A 22,524-nucleotide genomic window follows, 5' to 3' on the forward strand; every position below is an offset into this window, starting at 1 on the left:
CCCTGGAGGCAGTATGTCAAGGGAAGCATAGCAAACAAGTCAAAGATTCTCTTTCTTGGAATTGCAATGGATTTAAATGAAAAAGGCTCTTTGCTGCCCTCTGATTCTAAGGGCACACAATGTGACTGGAAAAATACAGATATGCACCTAGAGCCGTGGCAGCTGGGAGGCTGTTACAGGAGGCTTGAGAGGAAGCTTTATTTTTAGGTCTCTTACTTGCTCGTTTGACTGTGGTAAATGGCAGACTCTGTGCTCCAGGTTCACCTTTTGTAAAGCACAGGTGATAAAGTGTTGGGGCTGACGACAGCTACTGTAGTGCTAAATGTCTGAGGATTGTGGTTTTTTCGTTTGGAGGATGCTATGAATAAATGAATAGTAAAAAAAACAAGAGAAAGAGAGTGTGTTATTGTAAAATGTAAAAGTCAGTCAAAACTCTGCTTTCAGAATTGTGCGGGGGTAAATTATTCTTGTCCCTGGTGATTCATGGTGTCTTGTGATGTGCATATTGGAGTCCCTAATAAGTTCTATACCCCAGTAAATTGTGAAGGACCAATTTGGCCTGCAAGTTTGTCTTCCACCCAACTCCTGTTGGCAAAAGAGGGATTTGTCTGCAAACTTCCTTTCCATATACCTCAGCTCCCAAAACTCCATGGTCAGTTTGCTAAGCCAGTGAACAAGGGAAAAGTGAGATCCTGTTCATGTATTTGTTCTCTTTTTTTTCACCAGGGCAGCACAGTGTTACTGAAAAGCATAATGCTTCTCTCTGAAAGAGGAAGATAAAGGGAAAGAGATAATAATTTGGCTCCTGTACAAACAGATATTTAATTTATTCTTTTTTAAAAATATATTTTTAATAAACTGTGAATTGTTACCAGTAAAACATTGAGTATTGCAAATTTATACATATATTTTTAGCTTGATTAAAACAGTGAACAGAAGACAAAGAGATGCTTTAACACAGACCCACTGAAGGGACACTCAAGGGATGCCTTCTATTTCATTGTCAGATCAGCAATGAACTTGGTTGCTGCTCTGAATTGGATCTTTCAATAATCTTTTCTGTCCTGGGAAGTTTTGAAAGAAAGTAGGTTTTTTTTTTTCTTTTCAGAATCATGAAATGGAATCAGAGAAGCAAATTCTTATTTTTCTACATAAGTCTTCATGCTCTACATGTCTGAGTGTATCCATGTATGTGCATCTGCCTGGGTGTGTGCATAAATGATTCAGATGATAACCTGAAAGCCATTCAGTGGAAGACTAACAGACAAAAATTAAAGCCTAAATTGGTGTCTATAAGTTTGTTCCAAACTCCCAAGGTATCTGAGCCTGGCCAAGAGAAAGTCTGAAAATTGTCTTCAAGACCTGTTTTCTTCAGCAGGCCAAACCCAAAACACCCTAAGCTAATAGGAGAGCCTCCTTTTCCATTTGACTGGTTTGGAATGAGCCCAATGGATTAAACAAGTTGATGTAATGAGAAGCTGAGGGATTCCATATGCATATGCAAATAAAGCCCTGCTGTCTAAATTATGTTAATTTAAATCCCCAGAATGTATATGAGTGCTCAACAGTTAATTATTAATTCCTTATTCACCAGGATGGGCTTAAATTGTGAGCTGAGTCCCTGGTAGATTTATGCAAGTGTCTTCTTTTCCTTAGTTGAAAAAATTTGTTGTGGGGATTTTTCATTGCTGTTGGGGGTTTTGCGGATTTTTTTTTTTTTTTGGTGTTTGACTTTTTTGTTTGATTGCTTTGTTTTGCTTTTTTGTGTTGCTGTTGTTGCTTTTGTTGTTGGTGGTGTTTTAAGAGTGAAAATAAACCAAATCCTTCCAAATTTAACAATGATTTTTTCTTTCTTATAGTTACATCTGAGATGTTAATACTAAAGTGTACAGCCCAGACCCTGAAATCTCATGAGGCAAATATGTTGATGGCCTATAGATTAAAATAGCTCTTATCTCATTTACTGTGGTACCAAGGTATGAGAGCTAAAAAATTAGCAGTATAATGAAAAAATATACTCTAACCTAGATCAAAAGTTGTTTTCTAATGATGAAAAGTGGAAGATAATGAGACTTCAGGGTGGCACTTTGTAATAAATTGTGCTGACAGTTGTGTCAGGTTGCTATAATCCTTAGACTACACTATACATTATTCTACAAATTTCTGTAAATGGAAATAAACAATGGTACTCTGGGGGACTGACTTAGCTTACAAAGAGCAAAATAACTCAATGACAGTAAAAGTGAAGATCATTTTTTTTCCCTTCAGTTAATTGCTTCGAAGTGTGTGTATACTACTAAATCTATGAAAAAAACTGAGATGAAGTCTCCATTAGATATATGGGTATGCACAAAGAAATGGGATGGATAAATGCCTTCAAGCATTAGGACCAGAAATCCATGATTTTGAATGGTACATTATCAACTGGTATAACCCCAGGAGATGAGAACCAACAGAGTATTTAGTGAGCATGTGCCAAGAAGTGACACCTCATTGCTTCTTCGATACTTGGAAGCTAATGGAAGGCAAGAACTGCTACCTTGAAAGAAGCTAAATCCTGATTATCTGCAGGTTGGTGACATCTTTTCTCCTTCAGTCACAGCAGCTCTTGAATCCTAGTTAGGATATAATTTTAGTTTAAAAAGATTATTAATGCGAGATTCACTAGAGCCCTTAAAAGTCAAAGCATTTTCATCTGATGCACAGCATGGAGCTGATACAACGTGCCACGTCCGCTTTCCCCACTGTGCTCCCCAGCTGTAACACTCAGCTTAGCCTGGTGCTGGGCTGCTACTTGCTTTCCGTGATTAGATTAAGTATGGGATTTAGAGGCTGATTTGCTTGGCCCTGTTATCTTTCAAACTAGACCTTTTTTTTTTTTTTTTTTTTTTTTTTTTTTGGTACTGGCAAGGCTCCTGATACAGGTATTTTATGGGTACAAAGGAAAGCAGAGTATGAATGAAGGTATTTTGTTTCGGTTTTGAAACAAAGAAATATACAAATTCTGGTGCTTACTGGTTTAGGGATGAGGATGTTTACTGGATAATTTGAGTAGGGACTAAAACAAAAGAAACATTTTCATCCTTTCTGATTAATAGATGTTTGTACAGCACCATGAAGATGAGAGGTATGTTAAGTGTTATTAATTAATATTCTTTCAAGATATTTATAAGATATTTATGATATTTATGTATTTATGACAACAAAATTGTTTCAGTATCAAAGTGAATTATCCCAGGAAAAAAATGCCAAGCTTTTGATCTGCTTATACATCACGTCACTGCAAACCTTTTCCTTTCAACCCAGAGTTACATTCAAAAGCAGGAAGATATACAGCTGACGTTTCAAACTGAACGACACTACGATAAACTAGGGTTTCTCTAGAAGATAAAATACATCATAAATCGGTGTAACACTTACCTCATTTTAAATATTACTGTCTCCTTTTATCAGGTAACACTATATAACCTCCCTTTACCTCCTTTCTTCCCATATTTTATTTGGTATATTAATTCTGAACAATGATCACAAGCAGAATTTTTTTTTTAATTAAAATCAAATATATGGCTTCAGAGGCTTAGGTTATCTGATAAAAATATTTTAGTTAAAAAGATACCAATTCTTTTGGCTCCCTAATGAATTGATAATAATTGAAAGGTTAATTTTAATCTGCAGCCAGTTCTTTAAAAAAATAACTCTTACTCTTTTTCAAAGTCAAAAAGAAATAAGTAAAGAGAAATTCCTTAAGGCAAAGAGGAACCTCTCCCTATGGGCTTTTTATTGCAGATCATCAAAAAAATCACTCAATATTAGACAGAGATTATTACATTTACTTATAGTTATTTCATTTTATTTTATTTTTCTAAGGGTAAAGAAATGCTTGCCTGATTAAAGTAACTGAGTTGTTTCTACTTTCATGACAGTATACCTCTAGAGGAACTTTATATCTCTTGCAAATGTACTTTCTGTACAAAATGCTGTCTCTGTCAAGATCATTGGGAAATGTATTTCACTAAAGAGAGGCTTCACACCGGGGCCTTGCCCTGAGGAGTGTGCATGTAACAGGGACAGATTTCAAATGGATAAAATTGTTTTTATGTCAGGAACAAGGCTGCTGTGTAGCAGCCCTGCAACGTCTCATTAGAGAAATGTGGTTTGAGAGGATAGTAAATAACATTCTAACACTTCAAGAAAAAATCAAGATCATACAAAAAACAAGAAAGGAAATGACCACATTTTACACTTTTATTTATTTATACTGTTAACCACTATCAGAACATCTTACTTTTTCAGGTATTTTTAAGAATTTCTGGATCAAACTTCTATAGGAAAATCAATTTTAGTACAAGTTTTAGCTTTTTAAGATGGATCAGTAGTTTAGTAATGGCTCATTATCATTTTAAAGGGATACCAGTGTAACATGAATTTGAAAGCTGATATTGAAGCAAAAGTACAGATCTTGAGTGACAGCTACTATATAAGAGCTTCTATGTAAGAAAGGTTGAAAATGCCAGGTACAGTGCATAAGTCACTAAGAAGTTTTATTTTTTCCTTTAGAGATTGTAGGACTTAATTAGATATTAATTCCAGGTGGGATGTTGCTTGGAATTCTTTCATTTATAATGATTGATTTTAAAGACCTAATCCATTTTTATAAATCATTGGATGAGCATGGCTTCATTCAGAAGAGTGATTTAATTCTATTGTGACTGTTCTGACCTTAAATGTTATGGAAACATGGGATAGTAAGTAAAATACTTTTCTAAATAAATAAATAGCACAGAAATTTGAAGTTTATTTTCTAAGTTTGACTGCGATTATGCAAAATCAACCAACTACAATCAAAATCCACTACATTCAAATAAACGATCATGTTTTGGTTTGCATATTTAATGTATCAACTTAGGTTGACCAACATGTTAAAACAAAAATAATAAAATGTTTGGGAGCAGTGCCAATCTGTGTGTGCTATTGAATAACATATAAGAGTAAAAAACTGTTACTGTGCTACCCACAGAAAAAATAAGATCAACTCTGCACAGGAACAGAAAAACTGCCCTGAAAGCATGTGTGCAAATGCTAGCATGGGGAGGGCTACTCCCTGCCTTCAGTGTGCCCTCTGCCTAACCGAACACCGTACTTAGGTAGTCTAATAAGTATTGCAGCTTTCAAATGTGCAGGGCACTTTCCAATAACATTACTAGGAACTGTTGGCCAGACTTCATTAGGGGGCTAAGATCCAGAGAGTTCAACCACAGGCATATATCTCTAATGATTTTGTTCGGCAGCCTTAACTTTTAAAATTTCTTAATCTATTCATAGTTGATTATTCTTTCCAAATATTCCTGTTTCCAAAGATTATTCTTGTGAGTTCTGTACATAGTGCCTAAAATTTTTCTCGTATATCGGTTTTCACTTGGCTTGTTTTGCTGTGATCCTGGAGTAGCGAAAGAAGAAAGATTTATTTGTGCATACTATTTCTTATTTTATATGATATTTCAGTGAAAGTTTCAGAATTTTTAATAAGATTTGTAATTTTTTAATATTTCCTGAACATGCAAATGTGTTTAGGGTATGAGAGAGGAGGAAACTTGAGTGGTAAATCAATGAACTCAGAAACCACAATTTTAGAAGTAGGTAGGTAACTGATTTTAATTCCTTGGCAGTAAACTAAAAATTAGTGGTGTCTGAAGTGGTGTTGCCGTTTTATCATCATTTAATTTTATAACTTGACACTTTTGCCTTTCTTATATTACCTAATTACCATTAGGTAATCATAATAACAGAATTAAGGAGGTATTCAGGATAGATATTTTAAATCAAGGCTAATCCTTGGTGAGTAGTACTTTTTCTTTAAGATAAAATGCATTTGTTATGGACTCCACAAAAAGTATAATGAGTTGGTGTTTTTTAGTCACTTTTAGCTCTGTAGTAGGAAAAAATAAGTTAAGATCAGCGTGGAAATCTTATCTTCACTAGCTCAATGGCATGGTTTAGAAACAGGTTTGTGGCAACCAGATATAGAGTGGCTTTTACTTGCCTTTCATCTTATGTCTGTAGTGTTTGCTCCATAACACAACTTCAACAGACAATATCAAGGGCTTTGGGCTGATTAAATGTTATGTCAGTCAGTCTGTGCTTTCCTTGCGTATAGCTTAAAACAACATATTTCTTCTCTCCTTTGTTTGAATTGGTGTTTTTTCCTTTTTTGAAGAATCAATCTTTTATTATCTCCCTTCACAGAAGGGCAACATTTGTTTCTTTATTTTTGTATATGAATTTACTATAACAGATAACAGGATATTGCAGTCTTTGTGATGATTTAGAAGCAAGGGGGGGATTCTGTCTTTTTCCTTTTTTTACGTGCTGTTTCTTTACCTCCTTTGCTTTTGGTTTTGCTCATGTTGGATTGACCTGCACATGTGCTGTAGACAGTCTTCTGGCTTGCATGCATGCACACACATGTGGTGCCTATACCAACAGGATCCACCATGAGATCTGCATGCATTCCTTCAATTAAAACTGGTCTCATTTAAAAATAGGGCTTATTGACATGTGCCATTACAGACAAACAAAAGAAGAAAAAAAACCAACCTCAAATTCAGTGTTTCCTGAGAGAGGAATGCTCAAAGGCCATGCTAATATCTAGGGGAGAGGTCTGTTTTTGTGACTGCTTTTCACTTCCCGTATCTCTACAGGAGGAATCCTAGTGCTGTGTGGGGTAGTCTTTCAGCTTTGAAAAACACACACACCCTGCAGAGACCGTGCCCTGAATACGTGCTTATTGCGTATTTGGGGGATAATCAATGCGTGTTGTTACGATAATTTTTGGTTTTCTGATGTAGAAGTAGAAATAATCATACGGATCACAGAAAAGCAGAATTTCTAAAAAACTACATACTCACCAGTTAAAATTGCAGTTGAATAGTCTGCTAAAAGAGAACATTGAACAGCTTATTCCACATTTCTGTAAATAGTTTTATTGTTTGGAAAAAAAAGTCTTTAAAAATTCAGAGGAAAATCATATTAATTCTTTTGAGGTAATATTTATAATTTTGATTTTATGTAGAGCAAAAATGCAAACTCAATGAGTTATGCCTGAGTTCATATTTTGTTCAGAAATTAGTTGTTCTGATAATATGGGTTTTGTCTTATCAGGAATAAATAAAAATCTTTTAATTACCACAAAAATTGACACCAAGCTTTGCATTTTATAAATTGCTATAATTTTTTACATAATTTTACTTTGTCATCAGAAAAAAAAATCCTCTTCTAACTGCACTTTACTGCTCAAGGTATGAAAATCTGTTAAAAAGTTAAATTTACTGTTAAATCTATGTAGAAGTGAAATGTTAAAACATTGCATTGGTATGTTGGAAGCATTTAATTTTGATAGGCATGATGTATAGCTAGGGAAGTAAATGTACTCAAATTATGCTGTCTTTGAAAGACTAGGTAATTTAAAAGTAGATTATCCAATGAGACCAAAGTAGTAGTTGTCAAATTTTCAGGAAGTAATTAAACAAGCAGAGGGTCTCTCTTTTTTACTGGTTGTTTCTGGGTTGCATAGAGGTTATGAAGAGAGACAAGAAAAATGACAGAGCAGGCTAAACAGCACATCAAACTCCCCTTGAAGAAAGCTTTTTTTTTTTTCCCTTGGTGGCTTTCTGAATAATCTAGGTAATGTTTTATGGTATTTTTGTTGCAGGTATCTGGTAAAATGTGCCCTCTGGAAAAGCCAGAGACACCACAGGCAACTTCCTTTTTCTTTTTTTGTAATACCTCTCAATGAAATCTGTGTTACTCCAAAATGTTTCTTGCCTATATACAGTTTGGTTTTGTTTTGTCGTTTTGTTTAAGATTTTTGTTTAGATCTCAGCTCTTCTGGTTGACTTACAACCGGCAGTCTGTCTTGTCTTTCCAAAAGTAAGGCCACAGTTGCATGCTGCTATTGGTGCTGCCCAAGCTTTCACATAGCTCCAGATTCACAGAGCACCTCAGTCCTTCTCTGGCATACACAGCCTCACTTTTGCTCTGCTTTCTCCAGGTTACTTGCCATGACATGGAGCAGCTGCTCCTGCGTTTCTCAGCAACATAACAAGGAGCAAGGAGCTTGGGTCTCAGTTTGGCTAAGAAATTTTAGTGCCTGCCCCTCAGAGAAGAAAGCAAGTGTCCAGAGCGGGGATGAAGTTAGATGACAAAACACAACCCTCTGGCCAGTGTAAACATGGAATCAGCCTTTCAATATCTAGGTAGCAAATGCTTTATCAAATCAAGAGGTTCTCTGACTTCAGGAAGATGAGAACAAGTGTCTAGTCATTAAAATTACTTTCATACTAATTATCAAATTTTCATCCTTTTTCCCTGTATACTTCAGTGGTGCAGATGCAAGAAGAGAAATCACAGTGGTGCCAATGTAGAAGGTGAGGCAGCAGATCAGATTACTTTGAGAAATAAGCAGTAAAACTCACTCCTGGCTTTTCAGGAAACCTCCTGCAGTGTCCTGTGCCCAGATTTGTCATTGCACCACACAGAGCAGTAAGGGGCCACCTGAGGCCATTGACAGGGACTCAAGGCCGATCTGACTGGCCTCCCAGAAAAATAGGAGGCAAACGTAAATATTTTGGATAGCCAAATTGACACTACAATTACCTACAAGTAGCCACTTCTCCCTTGACTTCTTCCTGAGGCATAAAATTTCTGCTGTGAGCTTTCTGTTGACCTTACCCTTTTCAGTTGCCCAAAGAGCTAATTCTCACCCACAGCAGCCGCTGCTTCAGCCACTCTTTCACCTAGTGTTAGGACTAGTGTGGAAACTTTCCATATTGAAAACAGAGCCTCAAAAGGCTTTCTTCACCTTCTTTTTCTTGCTCTTTCATATGACAGACTAATGCAAGATTTCTCTCTAAGACATGAGGATTTATATGTGTTTACCTTACCTATTCGCTGCTTCAAACTGTGGGATGTAGACTACTGATTAATGTTGCTGACTCTGCTGCTGTTCTCCCTGAGGAGGACTGGATGTCACCGGTGGGATCTCTTGTAGGCTATAGCTGTCTGTGCATCAAATAACATTTCCATAACTAAACTTTATAAATGAACTGAAAATTAAATCCACACTTTAATTTAAAAAGTGGGAATATGAGAAATTGAGTAAGAAGAATATTTTAAAAAATTTTTAAACAGTCGCCTTAAGTATTATCAGTTCCACATCTCATGAGAGGGGGACATATTTTTTAAAACTAAATGGCATTTTTAATTAATGTCTTATCAGCTTCTTATTTCTACATGAAAGCTGCATTTTCAAAAGACTATTTCTGGTAGCTGGAAAATTAAGATTAAGGAAGTTATGTCAGTAGATGAAGGTGATAGTTATTTTTCTGGAGACTTTCTACAGTCACAGTTCTAATGGCCTAGAGCAAGCTGAGAGGCCATTGCTTTTCAGCATTTGCACCATCTGATCAGCAGTATATGCATGACTCTAGATAGTGTTGATGACACTAAACAAGTCCTTTACAACCAAGATTCTGCACATCAAGAATATTTCACACCAATTGGAAAAAACGCTTCTGACTGCATCCACAATATACAAGGGAGGTATCAGAAAAAGCACTGATATTTGTTAGAAATGTGTATATGTGCACATTGAGTTTCAGGACCGATCTGTTAACAGACTGCTTTTTTTTTGTTAATTGAAACAACAGGTTCTGCTGTCTTTGGAATTACCACCCTGAGTTTTTATGGAAATGATGCTGGAATTAGTGTCCAGGAAGAGGCTGATTGCTGCAAACAAGTTTGGAGCTGATGCGGAAAGGCTGCCCTCGATGCCAGGGAGAGGGGCACCTGAAAGGTCACGTTTGAGAAAAGAAATATTTGAGTTCCTCTGCATGTGGTAGTAACACTAAAAACTGCAAACTGCAGATCATGAGTATGTTTGCCTGTGGAGAACATTAAGAGATATAAAATTGGAGCTGTTGATCCCAGTTGTTATTCCTGTGGGTGAATGAGGGATTAAGAGAAGGAATAAGATTGACTTGCATGTGTTTACACAAAAGCATGTGTCCAAAGCATCCTTTGGTATCATGCACTCACTCAAGTTAAAGAGTTAAATTCTTCAAACACATGCACAGTGAATAAATTCACAGTTCCAAGGAAAGGGTTTGATTATATCCATTATCCTCTACACTTGTGAAGTTATTGGGCATTGACTATAAACGCAGAGTGAAAAACTCGTGGTTGTACATGAGACACCAAAAGACTTGAGATTTTTCTTTCAGTCAATTATCATATTAGGTTGGAAGGACAAAGTTTCAGCTTTGTCCACAAATAATTAAATAAAACTGATTTTGGAGGCCCCGTTTGATCCTTTTGCTTCTCTGAAGAGAAATGTGTGCAAATAGACTTGCCAAGGCACTTGTTTAGAAAGAAAATCTCCAAAAGTGCTATTTCTTTTCACCAGGTTGGGTTGCACCCTTCCCGTTTCGTTGCCCGTTCGCCCTGGTGCTGCAGGAGCATCCTTCTCCCGCTCCTCCGCGGGGAAGCCTGATCCCTTCCCACAGCGGGACAGCTCTCGGCGCCGCCCAGCCTTTCGCCCCACTCACTGGGCTTCTCCTAACACTTTTTTCTCTTTTCTTCTGTCTCTTTCTTGATGGGGAAGACGGTTGGGCGAAGGTAAATCTCCCGCCGCTTTCCCCGTGCTCTGGCTTTCCTCTCCTTGAAGCCCTGTGTACACAAAGGGCCCGCTTCTGCCTTTCAATTAGGCAACCGAGATTTATTTACTTTTACTCCTTCTCCCATCCCTACAAGTATTCAGTGTCTGTCGCTTCTGTCAGCTTTGGGATTGGGTATTCTTTTTTTTTTCCGCCCCCTCCTCCCTATTATTTTTTTTCATTTCCCCAGAGGCAGATTTAAATCAAATGTCCGTGTAAGGGAGGACTCCCTCCAGCCTGACTCCCACACCCAGCAGACAGACGCGTCTCGGCCACCCCGCGGTTCCGGCCGAGCGCCGAGCCTCGCCCCGGCAGGGCTGGGGCTCCCTGGGTCTGGGGGTGACCGAGGAGCCCCAGCGGCTGGAAGGGGCTGGCTGAGCTCAGCCTCGATACATGCCCTTAGGGGAAAAAACCTCCAACAAAAAAACCCAACAGCAGAGAACACCAAACCACCAGGGCGTTGCTGGCGAAGGAGGGTTTCCCGTGTGGAAGGACTGAGGCGGGGTTGGGTGACCCGAGGACAGCGCTTGGCACCGGGGCTCCTGAGGGGCTTTCCCTTATATGGCGGGGCGAGGGGCCGAGCCCATCCCGGGAGCGTGTGCGGGGCTGCGTGGGATCGCGGGCTCCGGATCCTGCTGCAGGACACAGAGCGGACGAGACGGGGACACCCGGGCAGACCCCATCCCGCCAGAAGGGAGGACCACAGCCTTCCCGGCCGCGAAAGGTAAATGAGATTTGCCCGCTGCTGTTTTTGTTTTGAACTTTTTGTTTGGACTGGTAGTTCCTTTTGTTGTGGGAGTTTTGCTGTGTGTTTGTGATATTTTACGAATGTGTGTATTTTTTCATTCTCTCTCTTTTTTCCCTCCTCTCGTCGTTTTCTGAACGGCACGGACCTGCCATCGGGAGGCGGCTCTCGGCTTCCCGGGGAGCGTCGCCGCCCTGTCCCCGTCAGGTGCGCGTTCCCGCGGGGAACAGCGCGGGGATGCGCCCCTCGTCCTCCTTCCTCGGCTTTGCCCGGCCCCTCTCTGCTGCCGGGCACTCCGCACCCCTCTGAAGCTCCACGCGCGACTTCATGAAGAAATGAAGGGGAGGAATTTTCTGTTCAGCACTGAAGCGGGGAAAAAGAAAACCCGCGAGTTCGGTCACCTGCTCCGCGTCCTGACCGGGGAGACCCCGGCGCGGCCGGGGCTTGCGGGAGCTTTTATTGCCCATAAATAGTAGCGGGAAGCGGCGGTAATGCGATCAGGAAGGAGGGAGGCGTTGGGCAGAGCAGCCTCGGGTGCCTGCAAGCGCGCTCTCTAAAGACGCTCCGAGGTGAGCCGCAGTAAAGGTTTTATTGGTAACCGAGAAGCGCCTCGCAGCAGCAGGTTTGGCATTAAGGAGCGCTTCGGTGGGTGGAAATTACACCGCCGGGCTGGCGGCGAGAGCCCGCGGGCAAAGGGCGCTGCGAGGTAGTAACAAGTATTTACTGAAGGAGTTAGTGCCAAATGCATGCCGGGTTTCAGCCTTCGATTTGCCGGATAAATTTTTAGTAACTATGAAAGCAGGCCAATAACGTTTATAGAGGAAAGAAAAATATTTGAAGTTACGAACTTCTCTAATAGCTGAAAATTGACTTTTGACAACAACAGGGATTTCCCCTCCTCGTTGATTCAAAGAAACGTCTATGCTTAAATGTCACCCTAAAAGATCTGCTGTTTTAAGAATAACAGTACCCCGCAGAGCAATTTTCCAGCTGTAGAAGAACCTTTTAAAACCAAACCGCAGCCCTGCCTGTAGGCAGACGTGTTTAGAGCCGGTGAGAGCAGAGCATCCACAATATTTACGTTAGGATTTTCGGGTAGGCAGGAAGAACAGGCATGTTATTCTCTCCTGCAGATCCTGAAGTCCGTCCTGCAGGATTTTCTTTTTGATCTGCTCGTTGTCGAGTAATTAGTAAAAGGAATTACCCGCTCTGGCGCTGTGCCTTCAGGTAGCAGAGGCATTAGTACTGTAAACTTGGCATTTTCTGCATATCTCCGGCTCGCCCTCCTCCTCCATCAGCAGCCGTTCTTTCAAGGAGGGTTAAAATTTTAATTTAGTTACTTGTAAGCTGTGAAGGCATGTGTTATGTGGCTGTCTCTGCCCATCTGAAGCTAATAGACTGGTTGCAGTGACTGTGTCTCTCCGGGCAAAGGCAGAGGGGGTTTTGTGGCGCCGCCGGCAGCCCCTGTCCTGCCTCCCGGCCCAGCCCGCGGCAGGGCTGGCACGCACCGAGGCACAGCTGGGAAAATCAGATGGTGCGACCATCAGAGCAACTTCCATTGCCCTTGGGAAGACTGCCTCCTTTTGTCTTTGAAAATATCTCACGCGAATTTCCCCAGGTGGACAACTGTATTTTAATACACTCTGGAATACGAATGTTAAGGTCACCTTGGAGACAAAAAAAAAAGGCAGCAAAGCCATTAACTTTTGAATTTTTGCCTTTTCTCGTACATGGGTTTAATCTCTACAAGAAAAACAGTAATAAGTGAGGTCTGGATTTATACAGATACCTAAATGAACCCAAAGTGTTACTGTGTGCATATGGATATAAGCACTTTTGTTAGAGCACTTCCACTGAAAAAGAAGCTGACGAAATGAATATCCGTTTATGAGATTAAAAACCGTCTGTTATTTTTAAATGTTCAAATCCTTTAATCAGGAATACGGCTATTCCAATGATGAAATAGATGAATTTTGCTTGTAACAGGGAAAAAAACCCAAACCAAACCAAAAAAACCAACAAAACCCACCTACAACAAAGAAATAAACTACTCCACCCCAAAAGACTTCTTTACCTTCCCACCTCTAAAATAACAACAAAACCCCAAAGCATCCGAAAATTTTTTTGGTTTTATTCTTTATTTTATTATTCAGTGCTGGGACTTAACAATTGCAGATTGGAAAACCCATCTGAAAACAGTAGAGCCACGTTACAACGAAGGTCTGGCCAGCATTATTCTAGTGTTTGGAAAACACTTGACAGTTGTGAGGACTCCGTCCTTTCCTTCCGTTCCTTGAAAAGTTCCCCCTTTCAAAAGGGAATCACAGTCTCTATCTCCGTTTCTCCAGGTATTCCTTTTGCTCTCTCTCTCTCCCTCTCTTTCCCCTTGCATGAAGGAGTGAATTGAAAAATCATTTAATTATTTTCTTCTAATCGCCTTAATCCCCCTTATACTGGGAGCAAATGATGATAATGGAATCCACATGGAAAGACTCCTGGATGGGGAGTACAACAGGGATCCTCCTGGCCCTGCGCCTTGGCAGGTGGAGAGGGGCGGGGCGGGGCTGGGCTCGGGGCTTTAACATAAATAAAGCATTGGACGAAGCCATCTCAATCCGCGGATAACTTACTTTTCAGCATTCTATTTTTACTCCAGGTGACGCGGCTGCGAAGTGACCCGGCTGTCGCTCCGCGGGAACAGGAGAAGAAAAAACAAAACCCATCCCACTCCCCCCACCACGCCATCCCCCCGCCTCCTCGGAGCCTAAGCAAGGACAAGCTGATTAATTTTCCCTGGCAATCCCCGAGGGCCACTCCGCTTTTGCCGCCGCCCGCGGCCATGCCAATCCCTGCGGCTGCGGGGGGTCCGCTGCAGCCCGGGGACGAGCAGGAGGAGGAGGAGGAAGGGCAGCTCGACGGCGGCGTTAGTTATAGGCACCGCACTCCTATCTGAGGCTGCAGGAATAGAGCCAACAGCGAGATCACCGGGCGCTGGCTTTTCTTTGGGCGTTTGCAGATCTGTACAAACACGGGGCCTGCCCGGTTTTATAAACAACTTTCAGGACACAGTCAATCAATCACACTGGCAAGCAAGCAGACCAGGAGCCTAGGATATATACAAGGCATAAATATATACATATAAACCCTGTCAATTTTGGAGTAGTTACAATTTTTTTTCTACAAGTCTAAGGGAAACTGCATCTAGAAGGATTCTGACAAGTCAGGAAATCACAGTGGAAAAGTAGAAGGTATTGTTAGGAAGTTATGTTACATTGTATGTTTTAATATTAGCAAGGGAAATATTAGAAAAAAGAAAGAAAAGTGTTTAAGCAAGTCAAAGATCTAAAAAAAAAAAAAAAAGTTATTATGCTTGCAGTCAGACAAAAAATTTCAAGAATATGTGCCTGAAAGTATGAAACCTGACCACTTTAAAATACAATGTAATAGATGTATCTGTAAAAGACATGAGTTTACCAGATTTTCTAGTCAGCAAAGTATTCTTTAGTTGCAGTAATTTCTAGAGTTTCATTTGAAACACATTTGTATCTAGGGATAGGTGGGATAGGTCCTTTTAAATGCACTGTTGTGTTTTGATAATAAGAGCTCTGTGCAACATGGAGTTTGTGCTCTCTCTTTCTGACACTGAGTCTTTCTCGCAAAAGGATGTGGGAACAAAGAACCCACAAAATGAAGGGTGCAACAGGTTTGAACATCCCAGTAATGCAGAAAGAATAGCTGCATATCAAGGTAGGAGAAAGATAATCAAGTTTTCGGACTTAAAAGAGGAGGACATATTCTGTGCCGGTGTAAATTAAGAGTTTCACTGAAATAGAGACTTGTTGGTACTGCAGGAATTAAGTGTTGTTCTTACGCTGCTATGATCCAAAACTGCGGCTTCTTCATCTGCATAGTGAGCATTGAGGAAAGCCTGAGCAATGATGATCAGAGAGCAGAAGCTGTGCTCTAGGAGAAAGTATCAAGAGGAGCTTTTCCTGGCTGGTAAAACCTGCCAAACAAGTTTGTAAAATTGAGGACCAGAGTGTTGGTTTTGCTCAGGAAAGGCATTGTGACTGCATTGCCTTTATGCAGCTGCTATCAGCAATAATTTTATTTTTTTGAAATTACTGCATCTGTTGTGTAAGTTTTTTTATCGAGAATAAATTTTTGATGTTTGGTAATTTCACTCTGTGGTTGTTATCTGTCAAAACAAATCCTGTAAGGAGCCTAAGACAAAAACTACTCATGTCAGGAGATTGGGTTTTGGTGATGACCTTCCAAGCTGATTAGGTCTTAGAGACATAAATAGTTGGAAAATTGTGTTACCACCGTCACAGAAATGTAATGTGTTTAAAGATGTGTATGGTCAGCAGAATAGGGATTGGGTTTACATCTAAGACCTTCCCCTTTTAAGGACTTGTGTTTAAAATGGATTGGATCACTTACTTGTTTAAAGACAGTTCCATTTTCATATTACAATTTATGCTTACCACCATATAAGTGAATGCTTCATCAATCACAGCTTTATTCTTGTGGACCTAATGTATTATTTTTCATAGCAATATATTATGGAATCCTTTCACAGAAATTTGCCTTGATTTCTGATGTGTAAGACTGACACAATGAGTGATAAATGTATTAACTGACAATTCCCAATTAAAATACCATGTGAAATAAATAGCAATAATTAAAGTAGTATCTGAAGACTCTGTAAATACTTAATAATTTTGATGTTATTTTAATGTTATGGAAAAACTCTGAAAGCTAAGCTCACACGCTTTTTTTACCCTCAAAGATTTTTTTTTTTTTTTTTTTTTTTTTTTTTTTTTTGTATCCTAAATGATTATTAAGACTAATATAAACCAGTTTTTCTGGAAATGCTGCTGATTCACTAAAGGCTGTTTGTGAGAAGTGCCTGCCACAGCAGATAGCTTGCCTCATCAGCCTACCAACACACAAATTCTCCTGTGCTCCATTATGTTGTACACCTATATACTGAGAACTGGATATGAAGGGGGTGGAGCCAAATGGGAACTTTAATCACTGCTTGAGAAAATTATAGTTATAATCTAGTATATATAGTTACCCACCAAAACTGAGACACCTTTTCCTTTACACCTATATACTGCTGCACCTGTGGGTGGGACTCTGCTATTTATTTCACAGATCTTCTTTGCACCATGGTAATTGAATTTTACTATTTCTCTTGTCTCTGAAGTTAAATGTTGTTTGGAACTACTTGTATGAAGTAACAGTATTACTACCAGTACTAGTAGTAAGTATAAAACCTCCAAAGTCTCAGCCTGCTTTTGGCTCCCCTTCTTTATTGAGAATACATTACCCAAGAAGATGGGAGAGTACTGCTTTGTTTCAGTTGATAACAGTGGCATCTATCACCTTAAACTGTGTGTTGACAGTTTACATGGCTATGTTAGGAGGTGAGTCAAAGATACCTCTAAGCCTTTACTTCTTCCAATGCAATGACATCCTGAATCTCCTCGAGTTACCAATTTGCTTCTGACAGGGGTAGGGCAACAACTTTACTAGGGTGTAACTTGTTAGGTGTGTGGCAAGGAAAATGCAGATAAGCCTCTCCAAGTATTATCTCATATTCTGTATAAAATTCTTTTTTGTTCAAATTTGTGGTGAACAACTTCTAAAACAGACTAGAGATAATCAGCATTCATGAAATTAATTGGCAGATGATTTTGGAATGAAGTTATTGATATAAAACTCTACATTTTGCAACATGGGTTTATTTTTCTGTTGCTTTTGTATAACAGAACTCTCTGTAGTTAGAGAGCACATCAACTGCTATTTTCTCTTGTTTCTGTTATCTAATCACTATGAAGAAACTATAGAGGATACTTTATATTTTAAAAATAACAAGATTACTTGATATTTACTAATTTGCGGGAGAAGTAGTTTGCAAAGAAAGACTGCTCTGCTTCCCTGTGGTCAGCCGTGGAGAGACACAGATGTGTTGGCAGGGCAGAAAAGCTGTTATGTTACTGCAGGAAAGAGGGAGGATGAGTATGTCTGAGATCAGACATCCTCTTGCAGAGACCAACAATCTTACCTCTTCAAAAATTCTGTCTTGATCTGCATTAAAACCAGCAAAACTTTAGCTTTAATGAAATCCTATCACAGGAAATTTCCTTTGGTTTTTTCGTTTTACTAATTTGAGTCTTTAGACCCAGTCTATAAATCTTGATTTATGACTGATAATTTAACTTAGTATTATTAAATATCATTAATTTAAAAGAATTTTCAATACACTTCAGAGTCTTTATAATTTTAAATAAAATCTGTCTTACATAGGAAACCAGAATACTATGTTCCATTTAGATCTTCAAATTAGCCCTTCTAAGTGCTGTGATTTTTAGTATATTTTATGCAGCACTATGCACATTGTGAAGACTTAATACCAAGAAAGGGAAACAATAGTTTACTTTCTAAAAGCTGAAAAAGAATTTAACAAAAGCTGATTACTAATCATATTACTTCTGTATTTTATTTATGTATCTAAACCTTATTGATAGGGAAAAAATATTCAAGCCTTTCTTATTGTATTTTTGCAGTGATAGATGAATGTTGAGTATTTATGTTAATTTTTTCTGCTATTCCATGGGAAAAAACCAAAAAAAGTCAGCTTCTGCTAGCACAAATCAGAAATTGTACTGTCGGACTTCAGATAGTGTGGAACAGTAATAAATACTTTTATTGATAAAAATTCCTAAGTGGAATATAGAAACAAGAAGTTACATTTTATGTGAAAAAATACAGCATCTTGATTGTTACTAAGAAGCACGCTGAGAGATGCACTTCTTCAGCACTTGTAAAGAAATTCTGTGGTTTTCTTGTTTGTTTTGTCATGCAGGTGATTAATGCTGCAGAAGGCAAGTAAACTCAAGAAGTTCTCCAGCTATAAAAATATATTTCAGTTCAGTTGTGTTACACGTAATTACGACAGCCTGAATTCTGGATATACAGACAGGGAAACTGCAGTTGTGAAAATACTTTTTTTAACATAGCTAAGATAAAAGTAATGCAAAAAATACCTGTGCCATCATGCCCCATAAGAGTATGTTCTGCCTGGTGCAGCAGAGCAGTACAAAATCTTTTTCACCACCTACATCTCTGTGAAGCCTGCAGGATTTTTTTAGCCCGCTGACTTAATGGATAGAACTGGTGCATAAAGGTCAGTTTTTTGATACAGCATCATGTGGCTGCAGGAGGACTTGCACAGCAAAGGCAGGCATGTTTTCTCCGAAGGGGATGGCTGTTTGTGAAACTGAAATAATCTTTTTTATTTTTGAGTATTTCATGGGTAAGAAACAGAACAATCTTCCATAAGGAAATCAAAGAAGACAAATTGTAAAATTATTTTCAATATCAACCTTACATTAAAAAAAAAAGTACTCATTTGCTTCTGTAATGGTCATATATACGAAGTATTGCAAACTTGTCAGATTTTGGCTCTTGGCATACACGTTGATGCATCTGCCTCAAGTTCAACAGAACATTCCTTGCCACTCACTACTGGCATGCATAGTGCTCAAAGGACGAGTTTCTCCTAACAGAATACAGTATACAGATTGAATAGATGGTCTTTCTCCAGAAAAACTTAGCTAAATCAGCTTTGGTACATATTTTTTTCCTTTTTAAAGTATTTTTCTTCTGCATGGATTATAGGATTTCGCATAAGGTTAAAAAAATGGCTATCCTTGCTCTAAAAATTTAAGTTTACACTGGTATCCCCTGTCAAAAACATAGTATTGAAATAACAAATGAGGTTCACTTCCTCAGAATGTGTAAATGTCCCAGCTTAGAGTTAAATTTTCAACAGCTGAAAGACAATATCATCGACATGTACCTGGCACTAGTTACTGGGTTTATTTTTTCCTGGAAAGCAGTTTTGGGCGACAGAGTGGCGTCCGGGTTTCCCAGGTTGTTGCGCTGACAAACTGCAGTGGTGGTAAAGGCAGGGAGCCTGACAAAATCTCATTAATCATTTTAAATTAAATCCAACATTCCAATCCAACACTGCCAAGAAGAAAGCTAACTTCTACAAATGAATACTCTCTCTGAAAATAACTGGTATCCTGACCATATTGCTTTCTCAAAAACATGCTTGATTTCTGTTAGGTATACATACGCTATTTTTAAGTTTAAAAAAATGCATTTTTTTGATTGCTAGAAATCTGAAAAGTGCTTTTTGCTTGTTTTCTCTATTAAGATCTATGAGTGAACCACACAGCTGAAAATTAGGAGCCTCTTTTTTCTTTCAATGAATTGAAGTTTTTTTGCTTTTCTAATATTTTAACTACAGAAAGTTTGTTTTTAATGCAAGTAAATTTCACATAAGGAATGGAAGTATGCCATTTAAATATTTTCTCTAAGCATATTTATATAAATAAGAAACTGTAAATTTACTAACATTAGTATTAGCAAAAACACTGAGGTGACAAAGGAGCAACGTGATCTCTTAAGTTTTCTACAGACACACTTCTGGAACTACTAGCTATTTGATTATGATTTAATTACACATTGCAAGTCTGAACTTCAAGCATCTCATAAATAATTTTAGATTATCATATCTTTTCTTACTACAACCACTATTACATGCACATTATAAGAGTTTGTATTTCTCTTTAAGGCAAAATGAAACCATAATGCGCCGATGTGAGACACAGGAAATACTTTCTATCTGTTTGCTTCCCATTTTAATGGTGCTTTTCAGCTTAGAGGGGGAGATTTTACAATGGCAGAGAACAAGTCATCAGCCTTAATATTTATTAGTTTAAATACCTCCATAAAATATTTGAAAAGAAAAAACCTCCTAATTCAATAGAGGGCAAGTAAATCTGACTTTCCCAAGTACTTATAATTTTGACATTTTACCATGATCAAGTAGGTATAGCTCAATTTTGTCTAAGTGCTTAAAATAATACTTGTTTTCTAAAAATAGAGCTATCACCAATGTCAGATTGCACAATGATATTCTTACAAAGAGAACAAAAATATTACCACTTCAAAAAAGAGCAATTCCTGTTGATAAACTTGTTTATGTCAAGAACATTAATAAACTGCAGAATACTGAAGAAGAAATAGTAACATTTATTTGTCAAGCTAGTCAGTTTATTTTCTTAAAGCTGTATTTTGAAACTGTTTACATTTTTTCTTTTTCCAACGTGGGGGAGTGGAAGCAATAGGTTAAAGAAAAAAAAATTGAGTTTTTTTCCTGAATGCAAATTTCTCACTTGCTTCAAAATCAACAAACATGTCTCAAACTTGTATTTGTTTGGGCTTCTGTATGTTGCAGCAGTTTTGATTTATTTTAAAAAGTCAAAACTGTATAAATGTGTTGCTTAGAGTTTGAATGAAAAGTATTCTAGACAGAAATAATTTGAGAAAACAGATAATATCAAATGCTGTTTATAGCTAAACCATGTAAATATCTAATATATGCCATATTTCTTCAGTAAATGCAGAGCCTCTGACTTTAATAAAAGCAAACATGAGCTGCATTTCTGTGACACTTTACATGGACAAAGGTACACTCATTTTCCTGACATGAACAGAAAAGTTTTCTTGTCATATCATTGTATACTGAAGTTACCAAACTCGAATGGCCACTCAGAACAATTCCAGTGTCTTCTAGGACAGAATAGTGAGTGTTTGCAGGGGGATGGGCAGCAGGCTCACTTCTTCCTTCAGTGCTGTGTACAGGGCATACAGTTAAGAGTTAAGGCAACACCATATGGCCAAAGTTCAAAGGACAGGCAGTCGTGGAATCACAACAGCTTGGGAATCACTTTGCAGTTCTAAGTATGATCATGTTCATGTAATTCAGCTTGAGATCCTCTACCTAAGTCTTCTGAAGTGCTTGATCAAGTAGCTATTTCCACATCACATCATTTAGTGACACCTGGATCAATGAAGCATCATTATTTTAAAATGTGCATGGAGACACCAAATGCATTGAAGAAAACACTGCCCAAAACTTTGTTTTTTAAAGAGTTTTGGAGGACAACCAAGACAATTTTTGTCAATTTTTAAGAGTACTATTACACCTGATTAAGACTTTATTTTTCTCCTTTTAAGACAGAAAATTGTTTAACTTCATGTAAAGTCTAGATAGCTAAAATGCAAAAACTAACTTCTCAGCCACTTTAGAGCTTGACTCAAACTGGAAAAAGGACAGAAGAAACCCCTGTATTAATTAGTTGTTTGGTGGCTGCCTCTGAGGGAATTCACACTTGGCATTCTGTGTTTGCTGTTTTCTGTTCCACTGTGCGTTAGTAACATAATGTACAGCATGAGTTGGGTGCTAATCCTCTACCACTGTTCAAAGTCCTGTTGAAAAGATCAGATGCTATTATCTGCATGTCATTAGGGTTTTGTTTTCTTTCCCCTGGACTTATGGAAACTTGAATTGTATCATCCTATTTCTAATTTATCTTCTTGGCTGCTACACTGGCTCAAGTTTTTTAAATCTTGCTAATAGATGTACGCATCTATTCCAGAAAAAACATGTTCTGTCTGCCTGAAGGCTTTGTTCTGTTATCAGGGTAACTGGAAATTAAGAGAAATGCAGACTAACAATTCATACTCTCTTACTAGTGCAAAATCAACACCAGTATCATCAATGTCAACCTAAGCATAAGTCAGAAGAGAATTAAGCCTTGCTCTGCATTTGTGGTTTGAGGAGAAAATATTTACTAACAAGAAAAGTTCTAATTTCAAAATTCACTGAATTATTCTTTTAAAGTGTGTAACCTTTGAGGAGTGTTTCTTGGAAAACTATATTCTGCTGTCTCCACTTCAGACCACTTTAAAGAGCCCAGAGAGACTTGTCCTTTATTGTTAGTTTTACAAATTATGTTAAAAGTTTTCAGTTTTTTTCCCCCTGTAATACAGGAGCAGATACCCATGCCTTAAACAAAGCTCCCCACTGTACCATAAATTCTTGATTTCTGTTTGAGATTAACTGACCACTGCAGAATACATCCTTGGACTTTCTGCAATACATGAAACAAGACTGGGTGAAGAACAGTTATCCTGAGCAAG

This window comes from Catharus ustulatus, chromosome 5 (assembly GCF_009819885.2).
Source record: "Catharus ustulatus isolate bCatUst1 chromosome 5, bCatUst1.pri.v2, whole genome shotgun sequence".
In the NCBI taxonomy this organism is placed as follows: domain Eukaryota; kingdom Metazoa; phylum Chordata; class Aves; order Passeriformes; family Turdidae; genus Catharus; species Catharus ustulatus.